The sequence below is a fragment of the Silurus aristotelis genome (genome assembly GCF_946808225.1).
Source record: "Silurus aristotelis genome assembly, chromosome: 18".
In the NCBI taxonomy this organism is placed as follows: Eukaryota; Metazoa; Chordata; class Actinopteri; order Siluriformes; family Siluridae; genus Silurus; species Silurus aristotelis.
Genome location: NC_139591.1, coordinates 16,697,290 through 16,706,233, shown reverse-complemented (window position 1 = coordinate 16,706,233; position 8,944 = coordinate 16,697,290).

Below are 8,944 nucleotides of genomic sequence, written 5' to 3'. Positions count from 1 at the left end.
TCTGGGTTTCTTTCAAGATTTCTTCATGTTGTCTCAGGGAAATTCTTTTGTCACAGTCACCACTGATTTGCTCATTAGGGACAAATGTAAATTCAAACTTGACATCTGGATTTGTGTAAAGATTGCATTTTAGGGCAATGCCCACATACAAATTTAAATATTTCACCATAGCAGCATATTGAAAATATTGTTAATAAGCAAAAATGCAGTCGAATTACTTAAAAGGCACAAAGCATAAAGTGTCTAAAACCTTTCTGACACAAATTTAACTCTGAGTATAAGAGAGTACTGAGACACTGGAGACTCCTTCCATATATATATATTGCATGAAAATTTTATCACATAAACCTTCATGTGTTTCACCACCATTTTGTGGATTTCCTGTGCATGAACTGTTACCATAAAAACGATAACGCATTATTATACACCTGGCATTTACAGCTGCATTTCTCCCTGAGATGCTGTTACAGGAAACAAACCAGAGCTGAGCACTCGAGAGGATTGTTGAGCATAGATGAATGTGATATTACGTGTCATCTGTCTTTTAATGCTATCTGTCTTTTATTTGGTTTTATATCAATATATAATTCTGGTATCGCTGCAAGTGTTTTATCAGTTTTATTGACCCACTACTGACTGTAGGTGTTATGGCAGTTTTAATCATATCGACTCCTTCGTTCTTCTTCTTCTTCTTCTCCTTCTTCCTCTTCTTTTTCTTCTTCTCCTTCTCCTTTTTAAAAAAAAAAAAACCAAGTGCACTAGCTTTTTTTGAACATTAGATGCCACTCAAGGTAAAGATTAGAAAATGGCACCTGCATCACATTCTCTGGTTGTCGCCTCCCCTTTTAAATGGTATCCACATTTTAAACACATTTTTAAAGAACAGTCACATCAGAACTGTATATAAGCCTGTAGGAATGAGTTTCATTTTCGTCTGAAAACCACAATTTGAAATGCTGTCCCTAATTAACAGGATTTAAGCATGTGCTGTAGTGTATGCAAAGTGGTCCTGATAAAGCAAGCCGTGTCTACTTGCTGCTGGCTTTGATGACTTTAATTAATGGCATGCAGCATGAAAAACAATTCGGAACTCAGGACGATGAAGAGCCTCGTCAAAAAAGCGCTGTTGATTAATGAAGTCCCACTCAGCCCCATTATCTGTAAGAAAAGCACCGTCACCGCAAAAATAACTGCAGAGCAACTCTCACAGGACACTTCACGCTAAGCTACTTAGGCCACATAATGCACATTTACATTTATATTTGCCAGATGCTTTTATCGCAGTGGCATGGGCGAACGGTGTATACTCACAGCTCCAACCTCCAACTGTGAGTCCGAGTTGGCTTTCCTTTTATTTTCTTCCAAAAACATGCCTCTAGGTGACCTTTGGTGACTCTTAATTGGTTCTAGGTGTGAAATAGTGTGTGAATCTGAATTCCATCACGGATTTATTTTTGGGTCACATCTGCTGCTCTTGTAATAGATTCTGGATCCGCTGCAACCCTGGTGAGAAGATGGATGACATGCTTTTGACAAACCAAATCAGAATCCTATCTGAAAGTTCATCTGAGAGGTTCAAAAACCTAAGAATTCGGTTGATGTGGATGTGTTTGAGTATGGAAACCTCTAAAACATGCAGGATCAGGGTTTTTTAGGGCTAGGGTTGAATACCTGTGGCAGAGATCCTTTGTATCCACATCTTCTCCCATCATTTGGTAACCAGCCAATTTTCATTTACCAACTAGGGAAAGTGAATGAAAACAAATGCTTCCTCTGAGACATGTGAAGCCATCTACTGCTCATGCTGGATCAGAGGGCAGAGTAACACATTAGCAACCCTTTTCTGCATACAAGAGCTCCCTAGATGCTGTCTTGGGCTCCCGGCCATGGATGGCCTAAAACTTCACATTTTCATATTATTTCGATTGCATTTTTATCAGTGTGTAAATTTATCATAGAATTATGGAAAGACTGCCAGCTCCTGGGTCTGGGGTTAGATTTTATGTCTGGATTTTTCTCTGTCTGAGTTTGAGTTGGTTTCTTCTGATTCCACCCAAATCAACCATTTAATTGCCTTTGCTAATTTGCACCTATACATAAAAGAGTATCCATTGTGTCACATCCAAGGAGCTTTCCCAGTGTTCCTGGTATAGGCTTTACAGCCACCACAACCCTGACCGGAATACCTTTAACCTTTATTTTGGCTTTTCCCATTAGGGGTCGTCACAGCAGATCATCCATATTCATGATCCGCATGTTCGATTTGGCACATGTTTTTATGCTGGATGACCATCCTAAGGCAACCCTCCCTATTTATCCAGGCTTGGGACCAGCACTAAGAGTTCACTGGCTTGTGCAACCCTAATGGTTGTGGTTGGTTCCCTGACCAGGAATCAAACCCGGGCCGCAGCGGTGAGGGCCCCGCATCCTAACCACTAGACCACCAGGGACAACCCTGACCGGAATAAACATGGTGTAAATGTTTAAGAAAAATGTAAAAAAAATATTAAATAATTAATGAAGGAACCCTTTTCTTTACCAGAGTGTATTCTGGTTTCTGCATTTCGGGAAGAGAAACCTTGCCGAAAATATGACCTCTTCCATGCACTATTTTATTTCAAACAGTTGCCATTTTTACACATGGCAACAACCCCACGCTCTCAAGAGACACCACTGTTTTTGCCAGGGAGGCTTCCTTTCCGGTGTTGCTGGACTGTGAATGAGATTTAAATAGAACCAAGCTGCTTGGTTGGGTTTGTGTTTATTGTTTTTGTCTGTAAGTCCTTTAAAGGATCAGATCTGTCCTTTCACCAATGGTTGTACTGCATAACGGCAGGACTGCAAGTACGAGTCATCGTTTGTCATCATTAAGTCCTATTTTACTGCTGGTGTGAGACCACACTTGGTCTTTTGTAAGGCTGTGTATCTGTTTATGCAGTTCGTTTAGAGCAAGTAGGACATAGTCATAGCGTCAGTGAACCCTTTATGCACTCTTTATGTATCGGGGTTCTCAAATCTTTATTGCAGCCACTGACCCTTAAAATAAAAGGCTTTAAAATTTCCACATATCTACTTAGTACCTAATTAAACTGTTCAAATATTAGGATTATAATTTTAATATGTAAAGTATTTCTTTCTGGCATTACCCCTTGGCTATGATTTAACAACCCTACTTTAAAAACCATAGCTCTGTTTGAAGTAACATTTCAATTTCCATTTGGCTGACACCCTAATCCAGAGTTGCCAGTGACTCTTGGACATCCGGGGGAAGTTCATTCCATACATACTCCTACTTCCACCTGGATTATAATCTATAGGACTCTAGCTTTGCACGATTTTAGTTCCTGGTGATGTTTATTTAATACATTTCATTATTTGACACCAGACAAGTTATTGCATTTGATGGTACGACCCTCCCAGGCATTTTCCCTGTTGTCAAGAGATAACAAGTTTGAATCCAGATGACGCCACAGCCATCTGTGCCAGTTAGTCTGACAGTCCAGGAGATTATAAGTGGCCCCCTCTCTGGATAAGAAAGATGGTATTCCTGTCTCATCCCTCAATCAGAATAGCACCAGTCAGAGTCATCTGTTAGTGCTAAACTCTGTTCCTACAGGTAACTGTATGAAATAATAGAAATTACTTCATTGGAGACATCAAAAGGCAACCATGAACCTCCAAAATGACCTTTTCATCGCTGACTCCTAAGGGCCTGTCCAATTATCACGTCGTTTTAAAGAAAAGCAGGATCCAGCATTGTCACGATCTTGTGTGTACATGCTTATGCAGGTACAATGACTCCTACGTTTTTTAGTCATTGTTTCTATTGAAAATCTTTAGTCACACTGGCATATGAAAACAGTATTTCTCAATCATTTGTGCACACTTTTTTGCGATCTATTAGAATTGCAATTGAAAAGAATTTGTATTCTCTTAAATATAAAATAAAAAACAACCTAAGTCACTCCCTTGTGCAATACATGATGATGATCAGCTCTGTCCTGATCAGAGTAGAGGTGAATCTACAGAGCGTCCCTGGGAAACTTGAATTAATGTGGAAGTAGACATAAAATGAGTATTGGCACCATGCACACATGCTTTAACACCTATTTAAAGTCTTCACCTTACTCAATTTTGGGAGGTGAGAATTAAAAAAGTGGAGGGAAACCAACTGGAAACCTACATTTACCGCTTCACACAAAGTGTCCAGCTCTATATGTGTGAGCTACTATACAGTGCGTATACGGAGAAATTATAAAACTTTAGTTCCACATGACAGCCATGCTATTATGATGTTCTTCACATGCCTACACACATCTCTGCCCACCTAACACACACACACACACACACACACACACACACACACACACACACACACACACACATACATGCTGCTTGACATTGAGTTATTCATTGTGCTTTGACATCCGCATATTACCGCTTTTCTCTGTCTCGAGCTACTTTGACATCAGAGTGCTGTGCGAGAGGCCAATTTGAGTCTTGCTGAAGCTAGCAGAGCGCGCACACACAACCGGGCCACCTCACCATATCAGCTTGACCCTTTAATGGAGGCGACGGGCACATCTTCCAGGCGAGGCCTGTAATAGAAAATACATTAAAGCATCATCCAGACAGTTTTGTCGTTTTTGTCGTTCCTATTATGCAGCATGTTTTTTTTTTTTCCTGATTCCAACATTATTGGATGTGAAAAAGAAAAAAAATGATTGAAACACTTTTCGCAAAAAAAAAAAAAAAAAAAGGAATCTGCTCATAGGTTTAGGTTTGCGCAAACCTCCCATATTGATCTGTTCGGGGCGTCTAACAGATGTACGGTATTAAAAATTAAACCCTCCTTTAAATACTTTATCCGTTCATTAATGAAACACAGATGCCGCTGCGACTGCGAGGCACATTTCGGAAATGTGTGCCTGCCACACAATAATAGAGCGTCTCCTCTTTGTATTTAACAAGAAGGGATTCTGTCTTGCAGTCAGTTGTGATAAACCGTCCTGCCATGCTGTTTATACTCGCCAGCTGCCATATTTACTATGAATCTTAGAAAAGAATCCTATTTTTTGTACTGGCTGTGAGTCATACGTTGAAATACTGCTCCTGATGTTACGAAATCCTGTCTTAAAGCACTTCTAAAAAATAAATAAATATATATGTATATACATAAGTAAAGTAGGCTATAGACATGCAATGTGTTTGCTTTAATGTCCTTATTACGGCTTTTCATTTTTGTAATTATTAATACAAATAATTAATGCTATGCTACACTGATGTCTAACCCCAGGCTTAATTTCAGTATACCAAAGGATGTTTTTAGCTCTTTTTTATTTTCAAAAAGCTCTCTCCAGGCATATGCCAAGGTAGAAACTGCCAAATATTTGCACACTTGTGTGGCTATTTTGCATGGTTGCATGGCTGCATGTTAAATTTATATATGTTACACTCTTTAGCTTTTGGTATATTAGCAATTAGCAAATACACTAAACAGTTGACTAGCATTGATGATAATGGTATGAATGCATTAGGGGTATTCTGATGATAGACTTAAAATATACTAAAAATATATGTTGTTAACTAAGTCAATATATATTTTTTAAGAAATCATTTTGTACAATTCTGTGGTCTTAAAGGAATAATACACTTCAGGGTTTGCTGCTATTTAACAATAGTCAACTTGGACTGCATCACAGCAAGTTGATGTTTCTGTAACATAAAAACTTACTGACCGCTTTGAGACTTCTGTTAGTTCAGTATATAAGATGTTGGACTTTTGATCGGAAGGTCATGGGTTCAACTCCCAGCAAGAGGGTCTTGAGCAAGACCCTTAATTGCTCAGCTTTATAACTGAGATAACTAAGTTGCTCTGAATAAGCGCATCTGCTAAATGGTGTAAATGTACATGTTTTATTCACAATTTTCCATTCAGAGAAAGTTGCCCATTTTTATTAGAAAACCCTGAAGATCTACTGTACACATTTTTGTAATTATTCAGTCGATCGTGTAGCAGCATTGTAGTGCATCCGGTCATGTAGCAGCAGTGCAGTATGTACAATCATGTATTGTAGCAGTCGTGATTAAACCGGGATCCCAGTCGTGATCTCCGGGACTTTGACTGTGGCATTGCTGTGGCGGCCAGACTGAATAGTTTGAGTATTTCAGAAACTGCTAAGACAATAAGCTCTAGTTTAGACAAAATGGCGCAAAAATATATAAATGAATAAATAAAAAGCGTCCAGTAGCAAGCAGTTCTGCAAGGTATGGAAAAGTCAAATGGCCATATTGGTTTGAGCTGAATAGACTCACTCACAATAAGCACTCTTTACACATGTGATGAGCAGAAAAACATCCCATAATGCACAACAAGCAAAGCTTGAGAGCTGATGGGCTACACAAGCAGAAGACCATATCGGGTTCTTCTCCCGAGGCTTCAGTTGGCACTGGCTGTTTCAAGAGGACGGTTGAAAATCAACTTCAGCTGGTCAGATTTCAGCTCTAAGAATTACTGAGTGTTTAATGAGGCTGAACTATAAATAAACACAAACACAGAAAGAGAGAATTATTAAGATTTTGAGCCAAGCAGAAGGTTGTGAGTTTAAATCCCATGACTTTTAGGGAATCACTGTGCATTGACTGGATTCTGCTTTAAATTCTTGCTTTAAATTAATAATAAAAAAAAAAAAAAAAAAAAAAATATATATATATATATATATATATATATATATATATATATATATATATATATATATATATATATATATATATATATATATATATAACAAACCTGGAACTGGCCTCAGAATGTAGTCTGTTGTAGTCGAATGTATTCTGTTTAATGATTGAGCACGAGCCGACTGCATTCATATTTTTTGATGAGCGAGCTGATGTGTTATCACCTTACTCCCAGACGAGATCTTAGTCAGTGTCCGTGAGGCTGTTGTGTGAAGGCCCGGTCGCATTTCAAACGGCAATAAACACTGAGTGCTACAGACACAGATACTCCATAAACATCTTGTTCAAGTTCTTTTTTTTCCACTCCACTGAACACAGCAGCTGTCACAAGCACAATGATCTATGCACTGTAATCTTTCTCTGATTTGCAGAGCAAATGCCGGCAGCCTCGAAGCAATAATTGCCCTTTGTAATTGTGCTTGAGCGGCTGTGTATTATTTTGGGAAAAAATCACCAGGTTATAAAAATTCAATTCTGCCACGTGAAACGAATGGGCGCCGATGCGTCCTTAAACGACGCCTAAAGAGACACTTTGTATTGTTTCCAAATGGTCAGATTTGGAATATTTGGTAATTAAGTTCCTGACGCTTCTGGCCTCCTGGTCCTGGAGCTCCAGATTAGCATCGAGCGTGTCAGATGGGGTCAATACATGCAGGTAGTGACATTTTTTAGACCAGGCAGAATTGTTTGCAGGATCTTAAGCATCAGTCGTGGAGGAATCGTGTGTGAGCAAAGGGTCAAGGCTGTGCGAACTAAAAATGTTTATTAAGCAACTGAAAGGCATGTGGTCAGTCGTGATTGAAACACTTTCTATTATTTCAAGGGCTGTTCTGATATTTATAGTGATCTGTTGTAATATACAATAAGGTCAAGTAAGTTAAGAATCAGATTACTGCTTACAGCAGTACTCACACCAGAACTCTAGCAATCTTCAGGCATGCACATAAATAAAGTATTAAACACGTGTAAAAAAAAAAAAAAAAAAAAAAAGAGTATTCAAATGTTTATAAACTTATAAACTCAGTAAATTTGGAAATGAATTATAAAAAAAGTTTGATTTTATTTATTTTTTCATTTTTAACATTTTTATATATTTCTTTTGTGAAAATAAATGTTAGAAAATTGCATTTTCCCTTTCAAATTTTATATCATTTTTCAAGCAAATTCTTTTTGAAAAAAAAAATTTTCCTTCTTGACTATGTTGCATATTGTAACAGTTTTAACAGTAAAAAAAAAAAAAAAGGAGACAGAATATAGAATAGATATAATATATAGAAAAATGTATTTGATTAGACGCATATTTTAAAATGCAACCTAGAAATCTGGGTCTCTGTGACTCTCTGTGGGATATGAACCCACTTCCTACTGGAGATCAGCACAGAATCTGAGAGAAATCAATAAAAGCAGTAATTAAACTGTACATTTACTATGTCGAGTCTTTGTCTCACTGCTTCAGTTCAGTGTAAAACTGTGCAATGGACCTCTTGAAGGACTTGTTAATGAGCTGCTGAGCTGCATCAGGTGGGTTGGGATGTTCACATGTTCATTGCATGCATCGTTCTCCTTTTCAGCAACTAAAACCATTGTTGTCGTCCTCTTCTATGTCCTCACACACATCTCCCTGATTGCAGTGAGGAAATAAACAGCACTTACTGTAGCATGACTTAAAATCCATCGAGCATCCCGATTTAATTGAGCTCTCACTTGTACGCTGACGTGATGAGAAACTAGATGTGTGTCACCCACAACTGCTGCACAGGTCTGTTCACGAAAGACTGACTAAAATGTCTCTTATCTCGGACGCTGTAACTTTTAAAGAGATCCACAGCGCATGTATGTTCACTGAGAGCTGTTATTGAGAATAGACAATTATTCAGATTTACTTCAACAATGACGTTCAACAGCTCAAAAACAGAAATGTAAAATAAATAAAATATAAAACACAATGTGGTGTGATATGTTTTCTCAATAAAGTACTTTGCTGTAATAGAGTTACACTTGTTTTTTGTTTTTTTTTGCTTGTCATCTTTTTTTTTTTTTCAATTAGGGCTACATACATATACAACTCCAATTCCAAAACAATTGGGACAATGTTAATTTAAATAAAAACATAAACCCATATTTTATTCACAATAAAACATAGAAAACATATACAATTATCACACTGAGGACAAATTAAAATTTGCTGGCTGCAACAAGTCTA